Below are 22267 nucleotides of genomic sequence, written 5' to 3' on the forward strand. Positions count from 1 at the left end.
AGTTATTAACTAAATGAAGTTATTAACTCAAATTTACTAACCTTTTAAAATCATCTACCACCCTTTAGCCAGTGCTTGATAATATATTCAGGCATACAAAACTTGATTCAAATTCTTTAAAATGGCTTTTCCCTATGTTTATCAACCCAGCTCTTAACTTAAATTACCAGTTTCTCTAAGTTACAATATGAAACAGTCAGGAATATTAAAAAAACAAAACAATTTATCATTAAGTAAAAGAAGTTATACTCTAATGCTCTCTCCTTTTCAACTTTTTGCCGGCTGCCACCCAATGGCAATAGTCCATTTGCAGTCACCTCCATGAACAACAGGCTTGCATCTCACAATATTAAACCAGTCAGGAATTTGCCCAAGTGGTTCAGAGTCTAAATCATAATTTTACTTTTAAGAAATCAGACCTGGCTGGCATACATGGTATTTAATTTCCTTAAGTATCAAATACTTTGCAAACCCCCACATGATACAAGTTAATTCTCTGATAGCCTGTATTGTGTGTATTTTTTGAAAATCTGTATATTATGATGTCCTACGTCTTAAGAAAACCTTCCTGACTGGGAAGAGACTGCCAGTCCTAGAGCTAGTCAATTCTTGGAGACAGCAAAGGGCCCAGCCAGGAGGATGCCCTTGATATGCAAACTATCCAGAGCCAGACCTCTTCCATCAGATCCTTGTACCCCAAAGTAATCACCCAGAGCCAGGTACTAGGTAACTAGGGACCACTCCAAATGCCCAAGGCCCCAAATTATTCAAATCTGCCAATCCAAAACTGTTCACTATGCCCTGCCTTTCTCTGAGAACCCCCAACAGAGACAGTGGCCTAATGCTCTCCCCTGTGGCCCTGCATGGTGTGCCCTGTCTCCTGTCTCTAGGATCTCTGAGTATAATAAACTCTGTTTTTTCTCCTGAACCTTTCCTGTGTCTCCTCTTGTGGCTGCACCTGGCTATTGCAGCAAACAATGCAAAACATATCCACTGATTGAGAAAATACAAATTATTGTGAGTTCAGTAGTTATGTTTAAATAATTTTACTTAATCACAACAGTATCTCCTTATATTTGAAAAGCACTAGTACATACATGAGATTTATATTTTTAAGTTTACTGTGTTGAGTACATGTATATTCCTGAGTCCCTTGCCAAAATCCCAGATTCTCCTGGGATTTGCCATTATCATTTGGGAACCACTGGCCAGAGGAACAAGACAAGGTGTGTGTGTATGCATAACCTCCTCTCCCCGCCGCCCCCCCCCCCCACTTATGAAAGAGAGATGCCCCATTCAATATACCATCATCTCTCTAAAAAGCTGCTAAGATGGGGGGGGGGGGGCAGGTGTTAGGTGATCTAAGAAAAACCGATATGGGACACCTGGGTGGCTCAGTTGGTTTTTTTTTTTTTTTTTAATTTTTTTTAACGATTATTTATTTTTTTTGAGACAGAGAGAGACAGAGCATGAACGGGGGAGGGTCAGAGAGAGGGAGACACAGAATCTGAAACAGGCTCCAGGCTCTGAGCTGTCAGCACAGAGCCCGACGCGGGGCTCGAACTCACGGACCGCGAGATCATGACCTGAGCCGAAGTCGGACGTCAAGCGTCCAACTCTTGATCTCAGCTCAGGTCAGGATCTCACAATTTGTGAGATCAAGCCCCACAATTATCATTTGGGAACCACTGGCCAGAGGAACAAGACAAGGTGTGTGTGTATGCATAACCTCCTCTCCCCGCCGCCCCCCCCCCCACTTATGAAAGAGAGATGCCCCATTCAATATACCATCATCTCTCTAAAAAGCTGCTAAGATGGGGGGGGGGGCAGGTGTTAGGTGATCTAAGAAAAACCGATATGGGACACCTGGGTGGCTCAGTTGGTTTTTTTTTTTTTTTTAATTTTTTTTAACGATTATTTATTTTTTTTGAGACAGAGAGAGACAGAGCATGAACGGGGGAGGGTCAGAGAGAGGGAGACACAGAATCTGAAACAGGCTCCAGGCTCTGAGCTGTCAGCACAGAGCCCGACGCGGGGCTCGAACTCACGGACCGCGAGATCATGACCTGAGCCGAAGTCGGACGTCAAGCGTCCAACTCTTGATCTCAGCTCAGGTCAGGATCTCACAATTTGTGAGATCAAGCCCCACAATGGGCTCTGTACTGACAGCATGGAGCCTGCTAAGGACCCACGCTCTCTGCCCCTCCCCTCCCTCTCAAAAATCAATTAAAAAAAAAAAAAAAAGAGAGAAACTGATCTAAGAAAAAACCTATATGATCAATGTTAAAAGGGGGACACACCAAAGAGCACAAAAACATTTAACCCTCTCATCAAATTGCAAACACAGCACTTTATCATACATCTTTCCTTATCTTATAGCATGCTTTATTACCAAGAAGATATAGAAAACCACTTAATATTTGTATTTTATGGCACAAACAACTTTTAATATCATTTCCCCCTATACATATTCTAATTCCAACCAATTACTCAAGATTTCCTGAACACAGCCTAGACATTATTGCCACCACACTTGTCCCCAACTCATTTCCTCAATCTAGACTAAATTTCCCCCCTCTCAGAAAGTTATGTCAGTTTTGACACTTCCAACATGTATTTGTATAAAGACAAAAATAAAATCCAGTCACTTTTAGCTATTAGTATGGCTTATTTCAAGATTTCCTGGGAAAACTTAAAAAAAAAAAAAAAACAACACCTAAAATAGATAATTGGATAGAGTTGAAAGTTTTAATTCTATGGACAATTTGAACCAGTTAGATGTAATCCAGTCAGTTTACAATGGACAAATAAAATATACTTAAAGAGTCTCTTGTTTAGAACCTAGAATATAAGTTCTGGTACCATATATATATAGAATATAGACTGTTACCATACTAACTTTGCTATGAGAGACAATGTTTCAAGAACAGTTGATTTTTAAATAACTTGTTCACTGAAAAGCTTCTAAAGTGTCAAGTAGAAAACAATTTTCAAAATTAGTCAACATTTAATTGGGAGACAGATATCACCCTATACATAAAAATATTTATTTATTGTATTATTACACTTTACAACTTTTTGAGTTTTTTAAACATTTATTTATTTTGGGAAGAGCACAAGCAGGGGAGGGGCAGAGAGAGGGGGACAGAGGATCTGAAGCCGGCTCTGATAGGCTGACAGCAGCGAGCCAATATGGGGCTGGACCCATGAACCGTGAGATCATGACCTGAAGTCAGACAATCTACCAACTGAGCCACTCAGGTGTCCCTTTTTCTTACATTACTGTTTGAGTGTAAATTGATATAAGCGTTCTTGCAAGTAATTTGGCAACGTGTATCAAGACTTAAAACTAAACCTAACATTTAAAAAAAATTTTTTTTTAACGTTTTATTTATTTTTGAGACAGAGAGAGACAGAGCATGAATGGGGGAGGGTCAGAGAGAGGGAGACACAGAATCTGAAACAGGCTCCAGGCTCTGAGCCATCAGCCCAGAGCCCGACGCGGGGCTCGAACTCACGAACCGTGAGATCGTGACCTGAGCTGAAGTCGGACGCTTAACCGACTGAGCCACCCAGGCGCCCCTAAACCTAACATTTTAACTAGCTATATACCACTTCTAGGAATTAATCTTAAGGAAATTATCATGGATAAGCATTAAGATTTAAGCTACAAAGATTTTCATCACAACACTGTTTATAGCAGTGAAAAACTGTAAACTTTCTAAATATCTGACAAGGGATTGATCAGTTGACTGATTATAAAATTAGAAACATGGAATTTTTAATCATTTGAAGTGAATACTGTAAAACATACATGTTCAAACTGTCTTGAAACTGATTATAATTCTTGGATACTTTTAACTATTTAAAATTTATAGTACTGATAATGCACATATCCAGTATGTTAATACACAGAGATAGAGATCAGATGCGCAGTTGCCAGGGGCTAGGGAAGGGGACAGTGGGGAGTGACTGCTAACAGGTGGTTTTTAGGTGATGCAAGTATTCTGAAATTAGACAGTAGTGAAGGTGTGCAATACTGCACAACCGTGTGAATATAATAAACCACACTGTACACTTTAAACGAGTGAATTTTAATGATAATTATTTCTCACAAAGTACACATATGCAAACATTAAAAAATGTTAACTATTATAAGTTAGATATAAATTATAAATATATTTACACAAATCTTAAAGTAGGCCATCAGTTGGCATCTCTCTGCATATATCTGAATGTTTTATATACGTGTTACTAATAAGCCAAGTTTGGGCTCTGAATGGACCTTCTTTTTTCATTTAGGCCTGTGCATGATTCCTCATGTAAAACTGTGTTCTACTAAAGCAACTGAACTCCAAAAACAAATGCAAGGCAAAGCTCACATGCATCTGTTCACATATTTCACTAAAACAAAGCAGTTTTATACTAACAGATCAACATGTAAGAGAACTATTGGGACGGTTTAATTTTAAATGCTTATGGCAATTCTGGCATACTTTTCTAACTTTTATATTCATGACAAAGAAGATGGATAGAATTTTAGATAATTATGACTGACTCCACCATGAAACAAAAATTGTGGACTTTTTTCTTCAAACTTCTGAATCACTACTTTAAAAGTATTCTGAAACCATAAGGGAAGCTTTAAATACTGATAACATTTTTTAAACAGCTTTCTTGATATAGTTCACAAACCATACAATTCACCCATTTAAATATACAACACAATGGTGTTTAGTATACTTACAGATATGTACAACCATCATCACTGTTAATTTTAGAATATTTCATCATCCTAAAGGAAACCTCATACTCATAAGCAGTTATTCTCCATTCTCCCTTCCCCCTAGCCCTTGGCAAACATCAATCTGCTTTTTCCTTATGGAAATACATTTTCTGGGCATTTCATATAAATGGAATAACACACTGTGACCTTTTGCGTCTGGTTTATTTCACTTAACAAAAAGTTTTCCAGGTACATCCAAGTTATAACAAGTATCGGAAATTCATTCCTTTTTATGGTTGAATAACATTCTACTGTATGGATATACCACTTTTGTTTATTTACTCATCATGTGGCAGACATTTAGGTTGTTTCTACTTTTTGGCTATTTGAAAAATGCTGCTATAAATGCTCAAGTTTTTGTGTGGACCTGTTTTCATTTCCCTTAGAAGTGAAATTGCTGTGTCATTTGGTAACTCTATGTTTAGCATTCTGAAGAACTGCCAAACTGTTTTCCAAAGTGGCTGCACCATTTTACATTCCAAACAGCAGTGTATGAGGGTTCCGATTTCTCCACATCCTTGCCAACACTTATGATTTTTTATTCTGTCTCTCATTGTGGTTTTGATTTGCATTTCTCTGATGGAAATGCTGGAGCATCTTTCCATGCTTATCGGTCATTTATAAATCTTGTTTGGAAAAATACCTATTTAGATCCTTGGCCCATTTTTTAAATTGAGTTGTCTTTTTTTATTACTGAGTTGTAGGACTTCCTTGTATAGTCTAGATGTAAGTCCCTAATTGGATGTATGTTTGCAACTATTTTCTCCCATTTTGTGGGCTAAAACTTTCTTGAGTGTCCTTTGAAACACAAAAGTTTTTAATTAAAAAAAAAACACCTTTTTTTTTCTTTTATTTTGAGAGAGAGAGAGAGAGAGCACACACACACGTGCAAGTGTGGGATAGGAACAGAGAGAGAGAGAATCCCAAGCAGGCTCCATGCTCAGCATGGAGCATGGATCCATGGGATCCATGGGATCCATGGGATCCGTGGGATCATGCTTGATCCCACGACTCTGGCATCATGACCTGAGCTGAAATCAAGAGTCGGACACTCAATCGACTGAGCAACCCGGGTGCCCCAAATGTTTTTAATTTTGACGAATTCTAAGGCATCTATTTTTTTCTTTTGTTGCTCATGCTTTTGGTGTCATATCTAAAAATCCATTGCCCAATTCAAGGTCATAAAAATTTACTCTGTTTTTTCTTCTGAGAGTTTTATAGTTTTAGTACTTATAATTAGTTCTTGGATCCATTTTAAGTCCTAAAGATCAATTTCATCTTTTTCTGTGTGGCTATTCAGTTGTTCTAGCACAATTACTGAAAAGGCCATTCTTTCCCCCTTGAATGGGCTTGTCACTCCTGTCAAAAACCAAGTGACCACAGACACATGGATCCTTGACTCTCAGTTCTACTCCACTGATCTCTATGTCCCCGAGGTAAGTACTTAAGGACCATAAGTGCCAGTATCATGCTGTCTTGATCACTGGTGCTTTGCAGGAAGTTTTGAAATCAGAAAGTATGAGTCCTCCTGCTTTGTTCTTTAAGATTGTTTTTCATTACTCTGGTCCCTTGCAATTCCATTTAAATTGTCAGGTCAGCCTATCAATTTCTACAGAGAAATCAGTTGGGATTCTGAAAGAGACTATGTTGCATGTGGAGATCCACTTGAGGAGTACTGACACCTTAACAATATAAGGTCTTTTAATCTATGAACATCAGGTATTTTTCCATTTCTTTGGATCTTCAATTTCTTTAAACAATCTTTTGTAGTTTTCAGAGAATAGTTTTGTACTTCCTTTTGTTAAATTTATTCCTAAGTATTTTATTCCTTTTACTGCTATAGAAATGGAATTGTTTTAAGTTTGTTTTGGGGTTGTTCATCTCAAGTGTACAGAAACATAACTAATCTTTGTATACTGATCTTGTATATTAATAATATATTATTAGTTCTAATAATTCTTTAGTAGATTCCTTAGCATTTTCTATATAGATCATGTCATCTGTGAATAGAGTTTTACTTCTTTCTTTCCAATCTGGATGAGTTTCTTTTTTCTTGCCTAAATGATCTGGTTAGAACCTAGAGGTTCTAACCTCTAGGTTGAATATAATGTTGAACAGAAGTAGCATGAGTGGATATCCTTGTCTTGTTCCAGCTCTTATGAGGGAAAGCAACCAGTCTTTTACCATCAAGTATGATGTTAGCTGTGGGTTTTTCATAGATGCCTTTTATCAGGTTGAGGAAATTCACTTCTATACCTAGGTTTCTGAGTGTTTTGTTAGGAAAGGATGTTGGATTTTGTTAAGTGCTATTTTTGAATATTGAGATGATCATGTGGCTTTTATTGTTCTGTTGCCATGGTGGATTACAATAATTGATTTTTGGATGTTAAGCCAACCTTGCATTCCTGAGATGAATCCCACTTGGTTGTAGTGTATAATTCTTTTTATATGTTGCTATATTCAATCAGTATATTGTTTAGGATTTTTGTGTCCATATTCATAACAGGTATTGTTCTACAGTCTCCTTGTTTTTTGGGTTTTTTTGTTGTTGTTGGGTTTTGGTATCAGAGTAATACTGGTCTCTCAGAATGAGGTGGGAAGAATACTGTAAACACAACTTTTCTGAATAAAGGAAAACCTTACCAATCAAAATAGAAACATGAATATTGAGGCTGATAATACAATTGGAAGTGCCATCCCCAATCCATGTGCAGCAGACACTGTTGATTATATAACCAACATCTACCCCGCTTCTTCCTTAAAGAAGCAGAGCTTTGTTCAGATGTCTAGGCAGCCCTATGTTTCAGAGTATGTGGCTGCAGCCTCAGACCTGAAGAGTGGACCCTGACTGGTCCAAATCAATCATAGTGGTTCCACGCTGCTTACCAGAGACTGTTTGAAAATGGCAATGTGAAACAATCAGGTGTGATGGAAATCTGCTAGAGAAGCCCCATGGGATGAGTTTTGTGCACTTAAAATGCTACAAAAGTTAAGAGACAGCCTTTCTCTTTCCCTGGAAGTTGTCACGTCTGAATACATGGAACTGTTAAAGCCACTTTGCAACCATGATAAAAGCTGGTGTGAGGACAACTCCAACATACTGAAGATAGCAAAACAGAAAGAAAGAATATGGGTCAGTGATGCTGCTGCTGAGCTGCTGAATTAACCAAACCTGGAAACACTCAACCTTGAGTCTTCCTGGTAAATCTTCTGTTTAAGCACACTGGAGTTAAGTTTTTTGCTACCTGCAACTAAAAATATTCTAGCTGGTAAAACCAGTTGTGTGCAGGAGGCTGCTCTCATTGGCTCAGAAGAGCCAACTCTGCACCTCTCTTCCTAACAACTCATTCAGTAACATTGCACTGGTAGCTTTGAATCAACCACAGTAATAGTAAGCATACTACAAGAAATCAGCAAGCACCACAAATCAGATCTATTTCTCCTTCACAGACCCAAAGGAATCTTGTCGTTGTGGAAATATATTCCAGGATATTTCATACAAATGGAATCATACACCATATGATCTTTTGTGTCTGGCTTATTCAGTTAGCATATTTTCTAGGTTCATCCAAGTTGTAGGCAATAAGCATTTTACAAGAACACCACTGGATACAAGACTCTTTCAAATTTTTTTGTTCATGAAACCAACCTTTTTATTCCCATAGTAAAAGTAATATAAAAATTTTTACCAGTAAACACTGCATAAATTTGGGTTTCTAATAAGACTTTATTTAGAAAAAAGTCTCTAGCATCTGAAGTATTGCTATAAAATATTTCATAATATGAAAAATTACTATGTAAATTAAAAAACTGACTATAAAACATTATGCACAGTAAGAGGCAGAGAAAAAGAATATATTTAAACAGACAGATACTAGAATTGTTGAGCTCAACACCAATATATTCACATTGTTAGCTCTGGGTGGTAGGATTACAGAGGATTTTTATATTTTTGCCTGTTTTTTTCCCCCCAAATTTTCCTTCATAAACATGTATCAACTCAGTCATAAAGAAAAAAATATAAGTCATGCTTTTAAGAGGAAAAAGTTCAATATTTTTTGTTCATGAGCAAATGAAGCCACACTATTTTTTCTTCCACTTGTGTCTGGGAAGAGTCTATATAAACCTTGCTGTATATAAACCTACTGGAAGGTAGCTCCAGTTTTTAAATTGGGTGATTCTGGCTACCATCTAGGGTATTAAGTTATGAACCTATTCTCTGACTACTTCAAGAAGATGTTGTAGTCATAAACTGAATTATAATATGCATTATAAGAGTGCTAAATTCTTCACACATAATCACTTTGAAAATAAAATCTGAGCCAAGGTCTCTCCTATTTTGAAATATACATGTGATCTGATTTGCATTGACTCTTTTCCTAAAGATAATGAAGGAGCATTGACCATGTGTCACAAGATTTGTTTTCTAAGTCTAGAGGTAAATCTTATTAGCCATATGAACTCTGGGAAGCAGAAATCTCTCTGAATCTAAACCTTCTCATCTATTAAATGGGGCAAAGACCTACCCCTTTTCTCTTCATAGGATGAGGTAAAGTAAATGAAACGTCAAGTGAAAGATAGTATTATATGTCACCACTTCATTACATACACATCTTAAGTCTTGTAACAACTGTGCTTTGTACCACTTTGATACAAAAGACAGCCTTATAATAGCAATGTATGATGCCAGGTTTCCCTGGTAACAAGCTAACTTCCTCAATGTTTTAAAGATGTTTGTGTGCAGTGTGTAAAATCTCTTTTCTTTGCTGCTTTACTGTTTCTAACTTGCCTCTAAAAATACTAGGATGATGTAAACAAAAGTACTGCTACCACAACATGATACTGGATGGGGACAGAAAGCCCTAGATCATTTTTTAGTAAGACATATTGTTGCAAAGGTCCTAAACAAAATATTAGCAAGTAGAATCCTGAAGAGAATCATATATCTTAACCAAGTAAGAATTATCCCAAGAACATAAGGGAAAGTTAATATTAGCATATCTCTAAGAAAATATACTGAAGTAGATCAAAGGGAAAACATTTTAAGCATCAATAGATGCCCAAAAATGTATTTAAATAATATAACCATTCCCAAATAATATTAATGAAGAAAAAAATAGGCAAAATTATCATGATTTGAAACTGATGCATTGTCTACAGGTGATTATGAAATAAGGTACTCAAAAACTATGGAACAATAATATGGAAAAATATGGAACAATAAGAAAACTCCGTATACAGCTAATCATACACTTAACATAAAAAATCAATAGTTTGCCTATATCTAATTAGTTAGAAAACATAATGAGAGAAAAGATTCTATTTATAATTCCAATGGAATAAAAGTAAACCCTGGTATAACAACAAATGATAAAGGCCTTTATAAAGAAAATGTTAATCTCTACTGAAGGATCTCAAAGAAGACTGGAATAAGGAGATTCAATATTAGTAGTAATGAGGGTGAGGAGAAGGAGAAAGGGGAAGAGGAGAGCAGTTTCATCAGTCAGGCGCCCAACAGGAAAATGATGGCACAGAGGGCTAGCAACAGCAGGGAGCTGTTACCACAATTTACTGCGAGACCTGAGGTGAGGGCTCTCAGCATGGGAGAGGGGACCCAGCCCAACGGAAGGTGTGGCCTTAGGGAGACAATCACAACCCTATAGGGTAAGAGGCTTGGAAATATACCTTTTTTCCTCCTACCCACCCATCTCCTACTAGACCTTCTACTGGCCAAATGCAACAAGAAGCCAGGAGGCTAGAGAGCCTGGAAAATGCATTCCACAGAGGTCAGACTGCTGGGGCACAGAGCAAGATGGAGAAAGTGAAGATCATATTTGAAGAGGCAAAAAGAATATCCAGCACAACCGCTAGTCGCTTAGCTGTTTACTCTGGATTAATTCTAATAAGGTCAATTTGCCCAAACTACAAATTCAAACAATCCCAGTAAAAATACCAATAGGATATTTTATAGGTAGTGAGAGGGCAGAGGGGAGTTTGTGACTGTCATTAAGTTCTTCTAGAATAATAAACATATATGCAAAATCAAGTAGGGAATAAAAAACATTAAAACAGGCTATTAAGCTATAATAATTAAAAGCTTAATCCTAGCACATGAACAGACTGATCAATGAAACAAAATTAGAATCCAGAAACAGACCAAGTAGATGCAAAATTTTCACATATGATAGAGGTGGCATTTTAAATAGACTGGGTGGCTCAATCGGTTAAGTGTCGGACTTAGGCTCAGGACATGATCTCACAGTTAGTGAGTTTGAGCCCCACGTGGGACTCTGCTGACAGCTCAGAGCCTGGAGCTGGCTTTGGTTTCTGTGTCTCCCTCTCTCTCTGCCCTCCCCAACTCGTGGGCATGCGAGCACTCTCTCTGTGTCTCTCTCTCAAATATCAATAAAAGTTTTTTAAAAATTAAAAAAAAATGTTTTAATCTATTTTAAAAAATAAACAAGGAAAACATACATTATTTAATTAATGATTTAGGAGAAACTGGATGGTGAATGGAGGAAAAGACACTAGATCTCTGCCTTATTCCTTACATTACAATAAATTCCAGATGGAGTAAAGATCAAAACATGAGGAATTAACTGTGGAAATAGAATTATGAGAAAAATGTAAAAGACTGTAGGAGAATACAAGAAAGAATATATTTATTATCTTGAAACACAGAAGATAATACACTATGACATAGAATCAAAAGCCTTATAAGGGGAAAATGAGACATTTCACTACATAAATACAAAACTGCTACATAAAAATTTACCATAAAAAGTTAGAAGAGATCAGATAAAATAATACTATAACACGTCTTTATTTTCCTAATATTGGAGTATCACTCTTGTAATACAATAAGAAGGTAACTGGAAGGTACATGTTTAAATATAAATGCCACTAAAATTAAAATATGAGTTATATTTAAAGAGAAGCAAAACAAACCTAATGAGACATTTTTATTTTAACCTATCACACTGGCAAAGATTACAGAGACTGATAATACCTCTGCACCAGTGAGGACAACAGGTAATCTGTGCTATTCAAACTCTCCCTGCCCAGCTCAGGAACTAAACAGGTTACAGTGAATTTTCAAATGAGCCCCTCATTATCTGGACTGTCCCCACTCTGAATATCCAAATCTCAGGAAGTAAAGAGATTTAAATAACATCACATCTCTCACTGTACAAACTCTCACACTACACATTCTCACTGCGCTAATTCAAGAAAAGGTTTGGACAAGGAATACACTGTGGAAGTGTATACAGAGTTTTGTAGTGAGATTGTAAATTCATGTAATCCTTTTAGGGATATCAAAATTGTAAACACACATAGTTTTTGACCCAAGTCCTTCCCCTTCTAGACATGTATGCCATGGACACACTCACATGGGAATGTAAAGCTACATGTACAGGATATTATCTAAAGCACTGTCCGTAAGAGAGAGAGAGAGAGAGAGAGAGAGAGAGAGAGAGAGAGAGAGAGACAGACATGGACACACACACACACACACAAATACCGTGAGCCTAAACATCCTGATTGGCAGAGACATGATTAAATTAAATATAGTACATCCATTCTATGGAATTCATGAATTCCTAGTTTTCTAAACATAACTGATCCTGAGATGAATTCTCTTAAACTAAGGGCCAAAATGTAATTGTAAATATTAAAAATAATTGATTTTCAAGATTTTGACTTGAAAAATAAAAAAAATAAAAGTTTTAAGTTATCTTACATTTGACAAGATTTAAGTTATAATTTCAACTATGCACAAATTTCTTAGACTAAAAAAATCAAGGGTTGACTTTATTTTTTAGTGTAATCTTTTCAACAAAATTATATAACACAACATACCACATCTTTCATGTTTTTCTCTTTAGAGAGGATCACAAAGATCTTGTTTTCAGAAATACTGAATGGCTTCATCCATTTTTCCTAGGAGCCTTCTCTAATCATTTGCATCAAAAGTCACTGTAATCAAATTAAGCTCCCTTAAAAGCAGCTAGTATGTCATCCTTGAGAATTTTCTTTTTCAACTTAGTCTGTATCTTGGAGTTAAGATCACATCCATGAACATCATAAAACCTACATACTTTGCAAGACATGCAATTTCAGTTTGCAAGTGATTTTATTATTTTTGAGCAATAAAACTGACAACAAAGGATCAGGAGCAACATTTGAGTAGGAATTTTAAAAGGTGTGCTTTCATTATTAAAAATTTTTTTCCTAATGACCAATCTAGTAATGTATATATTAATCAGTCATTAAAAAAGGATGACATTATACTAATACAAAAATATCCAAGATTTATGTATTTACAGAAAACATGATTCCATTTGCTTAACAAGATTTTCATATGTATACATATAATATATATAACACATATCACAATTCCTATATGTGAACAAATTTTCAGGAAAAACATTCAAGAAACTATTAACATTGCTTATCTCTCGGGAATTCAAAAGGAGAGTTTTCTTTTAATTACATTTTACACCCTTCTGAATTATTTAGCTTTCCCATAAGGAGGTATAGTAACTTTTACAATGATGATGATGATGCTACATATAACTAGGTTTTCAATTAAATACATAATAATAATAATCTGCAATTCCAGCTGCCAGTAATTTAAATTAAACCCTAACATCTAAAAGGCATTAAATTTAGAAATCTCAAACACTAATAAAAGAAATTTCAAAAAACATTCTTATGCAATACTCAATTATCTTAATAGTTTTTTCCCCAAATTATTTCAGACAGAACTTGTTCCATTATCCTTTAGAGATAAACAGGAATGATAATTTTGATGTATCAAAGTATACTGCTTAAACAATGAATCAAAAAAATTCACAGATATGTATGTTTCAGATTCCACATTGCAACTAACTTTTACAAAACTACCACTTCTTGAGTTCTGGCATCATATCAAAGAAAAATATCCACAATTATAATTAAAGGCTACTGTTAGACATCTCATTTTTCCAACCACATCTGAGTGGGGCCAGATTTTCTTCACATACTTCTGCCAAATCAATTTATTTCAATAACTTGAATGCAGAAGCCTATACGAGAATCCAGTGGTCTTCTATTAAACCAGACACTGATGAGATTTGAAAGGTGTAAAATCAATGCCATTCTTGTATCTTTTTTACTTTGAAATACATATGTAATTTTTTTCATTAAAAAACACTTATGTTAACATGGAACTGGTATTGTCATTTTTAAATAAGTAGAATTTGACTTTTTTCTCAGTTTTCTTTTCTTTCTTTTTGAGAGAGCATGTGCGCACAAACAGTAGGGGAAGAGAGAGAGGGAGAAAAGAATCTTAAGCAGGCTCCAAGCTCAGCACGGAGCCCAATGTGGGGCTCAATCACATAACCCTGGGATTCTGACTTGAGCTGAAATCAAGAGCCAGACATTAAACCCAGTGAGCCACCCAGGGATCCCTCAATTTTATTTTCTAATACAAAAAATATCAATACATAAAGCCCATTTAAGCAAAAACTCTCTGGAGTCTTCAATAACTTTTCAGAATGGAAAGGAGTTCCGACACCCAAAATTTTGAGATCCTACAGACCAAAAGGCAAACAGTGCAAACAATTTGTTTACAATAAGGATGAATGCCCTATAACATGTGGGGGTGGGGAGAATGAAATGTCACAGATACTAAATTTGTTTTTAGATAGAATTCCAGTATTTTTTAAGAAATGAGAAAAACTGTATTTAAAGTTTTCATATTAACCTACATATTTATTTACATTTCCAGTGTCTGCCTTTCTTCCTATGGATCTGAGTTACCATCTGGTATAATTTCCTTCTTTTAGTATTTCCTATAAGGCAGGTCTGCTTGTTACAAATTCTCAGTCTTTGCATATGAATATATTTATTTCACCTTTATTTTTCAAAGATAGTTTTGCTAAATATAGAATTATTCATAGACTTTTATTTTTCTTTCAGCACTTTGGATATGTCATCCCATTCTAGCCTCCAGTGTTTCTGATGAGAAGGCAGTAATTAATCACACTGATGCTCCACTGTATGTAGCCAATTATTATTCTCTTGCTGATTCAAGATGTTACCTTTGTCTTTTAACAGATTGGCTAGCCTGTTTCTAGGCACAGGTCTCTTTGTATTTATCCTACCAAAGTTCAGTGAACTTCTGGATGTAGTAAGTTTTTCATCAAATTTGGAAAATTTTCCAAAAGGCTATTTTCTGTACCTTTCTATCTCTCTCTGCATTTAGGGCTCCCATTACAGATGTGTTCTATGCTTGATGTGTTCCATAGATCTCTAAGACTTTCTTCCTTTTTCTTCATTTTTCTGCCTTTCATATTGAGTCATATTTATTAGTCGGCCTTTAAATTTGCTGATTCTTTTTATTGGCACCTCAAAACTATTGCTGAATCCCTCTAGTGAATGTTTCATTTCAGGCATTGCATTCTTCAAGTCTAGAATTTCCATTTGATTTTTTAACTTTTTAGTTCGGAATAATTTAGATTTATTTACAGAAAAGTTGCAAAGACAGTACAGTGAGTTCCTATGCTTCACCCAGCTTTCCCTAATGTTAATATCTTACATAAGCATGGTACAATGTGTCAAAAGTAAGAAATTAACATTGGTTCAAAACTGCAGACTTTATTCAGATTTCATCAGTTTTTCCACTAATTTTTCCTTTTTCTGTTCCAGAATCCAATGCAGGATACCACGTGGCATTCAGTCATCACATCTCCTTGGTTTCCTCTGATCTGTAATAATTTCTCAGTTTTTCCTTGTTTTTCATAACCTTGACAGATTAAGAGTACTGATCAGGTGCTCCTATAGAATGATCCAGAGTTGTACTTTGTCTGTTTCTTCTCATGATCAGACTCAGGCTGTAAGTCTTGAGAAAGACTACTACAGAGGTGAAGTACCCTCTCATGACATCGTATCAAGAGTGGCTTTTGTTTTGTCTTGTTTGGGTTTAGTTATTGTTTTAATTAGTTCTATACCCTTATGGAGAACCTGCATTTGTTAACTTACTGATGTTGTAATTCCCTTTATTTAAACATGGTTCCCTTTAGTTCTTGTAACAAATTTATAATTGTTGAAGTCTTTATTAAATCCAAATTTGGGGACATTCAGAGACAATTCTTTTCTCCTGCTTTTTTTTTTTTTTTCCTGTGCAGGACTCACACATCACTGGTTCCTTACATGGCCTGTAATTTTGTTGCTGCTGTTAAACCTAGAGATTTTATAAAACACAGCAACTCAGGATTACTTTTTCCCACTTAAAGGTACTGTTGCTGTTTTGTTTACTTCTTTCATTTTGTTTAGTATCATGCCTAGGGTAATAAATATGCAAAATCTGTCTCCCTGTGGTATGAAGTCACTGATCTCTCTGTTCACTTTTATTTTAAATATATTGTTTTTATTTTTAGGCCTAGCTTCCTAGAGGTTACCCCTTTGCATCACTTAGGGGTCAGTTTGTGAGGAGACAGAGTTTATTTCAAATACCTCAAGCCACTAAGGCTCCTCCCCTTGCCAATGGGTATGTGTGTGGGTAAGACAAACTCATTTGTAGTTCAGTCTTTTTTCAAGTTTGCCCCAGGTTTACCTTTCCATTAGAGCCCTTTCAAGTCTCCTAGGTGCATGAATGCAAGCAACTTCAGGGTCAGTCAAAAGTATGTGAATACCTTGGGCCTTCCCAGGTCTTTCCTGTGCTTATGTGCAGCCTCAACCAGGAATGTTTGCCTCAGATAGTACTGCAAGCCCCTGCCATGCAAGCGGAGCCATTGGCCCTCCCTCACACTTCTGAAAATTCTCATCACACACAATGCCACTGGCACCACTGGCCACTCTAAAGAGCTGACCCTCCCTTCAAATTGAGGTCTTTATGCCTTGCTTCTTGCTGGCACAAACTCCAAGCCAATCAAGCTGGGTCAGTGGGGTGGAGAGTAGTCCCAAGCTAGAAAGCCACAGGTTCCCATTTCTCTTACTTGAAGTTCAACAGTGTAACACTTTTGAAAGTTTTATACAATTGGCCTCTGGTCAATCTCCAAAGTACTGAAATGATTGCTTTAGAAAAGTAATGTAGAAATAAAAATTCTATTCAAATATTCATATTGTTTGAACCAGTAATCCCAGTTATACAACACCATCCAAAAGAACTCCCCCCTGCCCCCGCCAAAATATGAAAAAAGCTGTGTACAGCATGTTCCTAACAATGTCAGTTCTCTTTTTGTGCCTCCCTTACAGCTAGATGGAGCCCTGTGACTAAGTTCTCACCAATGCCATCAGAGTGGAAGAGATACCACAACTTCCTCCTCATCAACTCCAGAGTAAAAAGCTCTGAACTTCTGGTCTTTCTCCTTCCCAAAGGCCTAAGTTTGCATTGGTAGCAACTCACAGACAACCATGACAAATGGATTCCTGTATTACTTCATGGAATAGAATCACTTCACCAGCCTGTACCTATTTCCAGGCTATTATATCACAACAAAATAAAACGTTATATTACTAAGTGACATTACAAATGCATGCTTTTAAAAGAAATACATTCCAAAAGGCTATAAAATTAAATATACTGATTCATCACAGCTACCTTAAAATATGTATGTAAACACAGTAAATACATAAAAATAACAATGTCATGGTGGGATTATAACTTTTCTTTTTCAAACTTCCAAAAGTACTGTTTAAATTACTTTGATAATTTCAAAGGTTGAAACTGTTTAATTAAATTGGTTAATTAAATATTTTGAAATCCAAATTTAAGGAACCTTTATCCTATCCACTTTCATACTGGTATAAAATGGATCCTCTGGCCAAAGTTCAAATCCATAGGGCCTGGTCTGTAATCCAGCCATTGTGTTCTTTCTTTAATAAATGAAAAACTACCTATTCGTATGCCTCAAGGGCACTACTAGCTAGGAAACTTAGCTAAATAAGACTGACTTCATATAACTCAATAAACTTTTTCTACTTAAAGAAAAACTTTTTGCTTCATCTTTTATATTTGTATTTCTTAAGAGAAAACAAAGTTTCCATGTAAGGGGATATACTGGAAACTGACCCAACAAAAAGCTTTATGCCTTTTCTGAAGAAGGATGAAAGTGGCTTCACTATGAAAAGCACAGCTTTTAAGATTAAAGCCCCTCCCCCCACCCCAAAAAACACAAGAAATTGAAACAGCCCAGCTCAAAGAAAGCAAAATAGAGCGGCTAAAAACTTTGCTGTCCTCTCATATTTGAAACTATACAGTATCTCCAAAAGTGCAGCTAATTTATACAGTATCTTGAGATTTCCAAGCTTCCTAATAATTAAAGGTATGAACAAGGGAAATGTACCGAACTATACAAACTATAACTACACATATGTCTAATTATTTAAAAAGAGATGGCCCTGACTCCCTCTAACAAGATGTACCACAAAACATTACTTCTAGAGCTACACTGTTCAATGAATCACTAGCCACTTGTAGCTACAGAGTACTTGAAATAGTGCTTGTCAGAATCAAGATGTGCTCTCCAAAAATATATAAAAATATATCAACATATTTTAACACTGATTACATGTTATTATTTTGGATATAGTTGCTCAAGTTTATTAAAACTTTCTCATGTTTCATTTTATTGTTTAAAATATGGCTCCAGGAGAACTTTAATTTACATATGTGGCCACACTATATTTCTATTGGATATCCCTGGTGTTACACCAGAGCAAACCAGCCCAGTTTCTAACAAGCAAAATTTTACAACCAGTTTCTTTTGGTGTAGTACTCTATAGTTCTACACTTTTATCCTAAAAACAAAAAGGGTATGTTGACCTAGGATTATGTACCACACAGTATTGAAGATAAGGGCCGCCTATAGTCATCTGGTTATTCAACAACAGGGGTCTAACCTGTTATCACAACCAAGGCCCCAGGAGAAATCCAGAGACGTTTATAAAGTTCTAAACAGGCTGGAAACCAGTCCCTCACTCTGACAATGTCATTATCAGCTTTATATTAGGGGATATGAATACCAATACCACTTCAAGAGGCTCTCCACAAATCCTCTAGTCATCAGAGAGTTAAAAGTGACCACCTTGAGATGGTTTAAGAGGATTTAAGACAGAATGGACTAGCTTGCACAGCAGGGTGTGAGGCCGCACTGTGGGAAGGCAGAGAGAGGAGGGAGTGTGAGTAAAGCAGAAAGCTGGACTCACTAGCACTGGGTCACAGACAGGACCTCATAAAGGTCTAACACACTTTTTACATCTGCTGAGTATCTACTTTGTGTGAAGCACTGGGTTTAACACAGCTAAATAAGCAATGTGCACTCTTAAGGAGATCACAGTCTAATCAAACTGAAGTCAGGACAGGTCAGCGTACAAGGCCAGCTGTTCTGACAGTTAATCCTGGGCTTCAACCTTAAGGATTGAAATCAGAGTTGGCTAATAAAGTCAAATCGCTAGACAAAAAGCTGCAGCAAAGTAGACTCAGGAGACAAGGAAGGTTATGGTTAAATAGGTCTCATGGTGAAAATGGACTCTAAGAACCCTTTGAAATTTTACATATGGGGATGTGTGTGTGTGTGTGTGTGTGTGTGTGTGTGTGTGTGTAAAAGAACTCACAGCAATCGACAGATGCTCTGAGGTAGTGGTCTCCAAACTTGTAATGCATTTATTTATGAATTATACACATTTACTTTTATGTACTCTATGCAACATGAATAAAATTAGGATAGAAAGTAAGGTTAGAAATAAATATAAATAAAAGTCCTAAGTCTTATTTCTATATCTTCAATAGTTTTTCTTTCATAGCCCACCACCTGAATCCTACTCTAAAGAAACGTAAAAAACGCCACTGATGGGGAAATTAGTGTGGAAACCTCGACAGTTATTAAAACTACCCCTCAACTAGAAATGAGCTGGGGCCAACCACAAAAATTCTTGGTCACTTCCAGGAAGTTTTTCTCTGAAAATGGAGAATTTTCACTATGAAACAAAGGAAAAATGAAAAGGTTGGTTGCACATATCATGTAATATATATTTTGCTTTTATCTTCCAATTGTCCTTTTTTATGTTAATATTTTAAACCATTAAAAAACCTTTTAAATATCAGACAGAAATTATCTTTAAAAATTGAGATTTTAGAAAAGCTATGTAAAATGGGTCTTATGTGCAATTTTTCTTATTAATACAAAATTTGAGGTAGTATCACTAATTTTTTTTTAATTTTTTTAATGTTTGTTTTTGAGAGAGAGAGAGAGAGAGAGGGACAGAGCGTGAGCAGGGGAGGGGCAGAGAAAGAGGGGGACACAGAATCTGAAACAGGCTCCAGGCTCTGGGCTGTCAGCACCTAGCCCAATGTGGGGCTCGAACTCACCAACTGTGAGATCATGACCTGAGCTGAAATCGGACACCCAACCGACTGAGCCACCCAGATGCCCAAGTATCACTAAATTTAAAATATTTACTTGAGGGAGAGATTGTGTGCTGATAGTTTTTAACAGTGAGCATGCTTCAGTAGTACATCCAGAAGATTTCAAGTCATTAATTTTCAATATACTTTTCTAAGCATAAAATTTCTTCCTCCAATGTCACATTCTCAGCTCTAGAAAAATAGGCAAGGGATATAGACAAGTCACAGAAGATAGGTATCAGGTAATTAATAAACATCTAATACAAGTTTAATATCAACAAAAATCCAAGAAATGGAAACTAAAAATATCAGCAACTTATGAAAAGGCACTCATATGCTGCTCATGGAAATATAAACTGGTATCACTTTATCACTTCTTTCTGGAAAGAAATTTGACAGTATGCTCTGATCTAGTAATTACATCAGGAAATTGTTTCAAAATTTAGAGAAAGACTTGTATATGAAAATGACATTACAGTATTTTATATCGGTACAGAAAACGATTGGATGAAAATGTTCTAAAATGTTAACTATTTATCACTGGGTGATAGGATTACAGACAGTGTTTACTTTCCTCTTTCTTCTTTGTATTTTTTTATATATTCCATTTTTTAAATAATAAGCACATATTAACTTCAATCCAAAGAAAAAATTCAAGTTTCTTTTTAGAATTCCTTTTAACAAGTATCACCTAGTTCTTAAAGAAACAAATACGAAGTGTCTGCTATTTCCATTCAAAATGGAGAGGGCTCCTATTCTAATTTTTTATTTTTACCTCCCCCTCACCAAAAAGCATTCAGCAGCCTACTCCAGTACAGCAGACAGGGGCTCTAGTCAAAGACAGATCTAAGTTCAAACCCCAGAAACACCATTTACAGTTGTGTTACTTTGGGCAACTTTTCTAAACCTCAGTGAATCTTTAAATAAGATTACATAAATTTAGAGATTAAGATAGCTCCATACCACAGCGGCAGCTCAGAAAGAGTATAAAGATGAAGGTGGAATTTTAAGGGGAGGGTGTAGGTGGGACTATAAACTGAAATTACAGGAATACAATTTGAGATTCATCCCAAAGAGAGATATGGTGACATACGATCAGACATGGCAGCATGAGACTAAAAGAGCAAATTTTTCTTCATTCTTCTGTATTGAACACTTCCTGTATGTTGCATGCTAGGGACATGGCACTGAGCTGGGTAAACAAGATCCCTGCTTCCTGACCACACAGTCTGTGGTAGTGAGGTGGGGAGTGAGGTGGGGAGTGAGGTGGGGAGTGAGGTAGGGGTGGAAGCCAGGCAGAGGCAGACAAATGAATTGAGCTAGTGTTGTATGCCATAAATAAAACAAGGTAAAAGGACAGACGGGGGAGGGGTGCCGTCAGGGAAGATTCCTCTGCAGAATGGACTGCGACTTGAAGGACAAGGAGCCATGGCAAGATCTTGAGTCTCAGAGAAGAGCAAGAGCAAAGTCAAAGATGGGCACAAACCTGGCACGTGCACAGGAAGAAGACCACTGTGAAAGAAGAGGGGGCTGAAAAGTTGGCAGGTACCAGATTATATGGGGCCATAACATGAAAAGGAGTTTGGATTTTATTTTCACTGTGAAAAGAACCCACTGACGTTTCGGCAGTGGCATGAGCTGACTGCATTTAAAAAACTGCTTCAACAGATCTGTGGAGAAAGAATTCTAGTGACACGACGCTATCACAGCAGGCCAAACATGCCTTGGGCTGGGCAGGACTGACAGCACTAGTGGTGGTGGAATCAAGCAGAATCACCACAGAGGCTGTTTTCAGCTCCATCTTTCAAACCAAGCACAAAGGTCTTTCTAAAACCCACCTTGGTTCTCCCAGTTCATCTGTGCCGCTACTCATCTTCGTATACGGTCCTGATGAGGACACATCAGTACTGCAATTACAGATTTACATAGCTCCTTTTCCTACTGGACCAAGCTCCAAGAACCAAGGCAGGAAACCGTTTTATTCACCTGTGACACACCTAGCAGAGTACCTGGCGTATAAAAAGTGCTCAGTAAGTGTCTGCTGATGGAAAGAATGAACAAATACATTTAAAATAATCAAAGCCATTTGT

At 36.5% G+C, this 22267-nt stretch overlaps 1 protein-coding gene across 3 annotated transcripts in view; it reads right to left on the minus strand.

Annotated features, from left to right (window-relative positions):
* Positions 1 to 22267, minus strand: part of PDE7A (phosphodiesterase 7A) — a 122626-nt gene that overhangs the window by 81422 nt on the left and 18937 nt on the right. The window contains exon 1 of one of the 3 annotated variants that reach the window (XM_042972710.1): positions 22016 to 22160. The exons of the other annotated variants lie outside the window; for them this stretch is intronic. The gene's annotated coding sequence lies outside the window, so the exon portion shown is untranslated. Of the gene's footprint in view, positions 1 to 22015; positions 22161 to 22267 lie in introns of those variants that run through there. 3 annotated transcript variants of the gene reach the window in all.

The sequence above is a fragment of the Panthera tigris genome, chromosome F2 (genome assembly GCF_018350195.1).
Source record: "Panthera tigris isolate Pti1 chromosome F2, P.tigris_Pti1_mat1.1, whole genome shotgun sequence".
Classification (NCBI taxonomy): domain Eukaryota; kingdom Metazoa; phylum Chordata; class Mammalia; order Carnivora; family Felidae; genus Panthera; species Panthera tigris.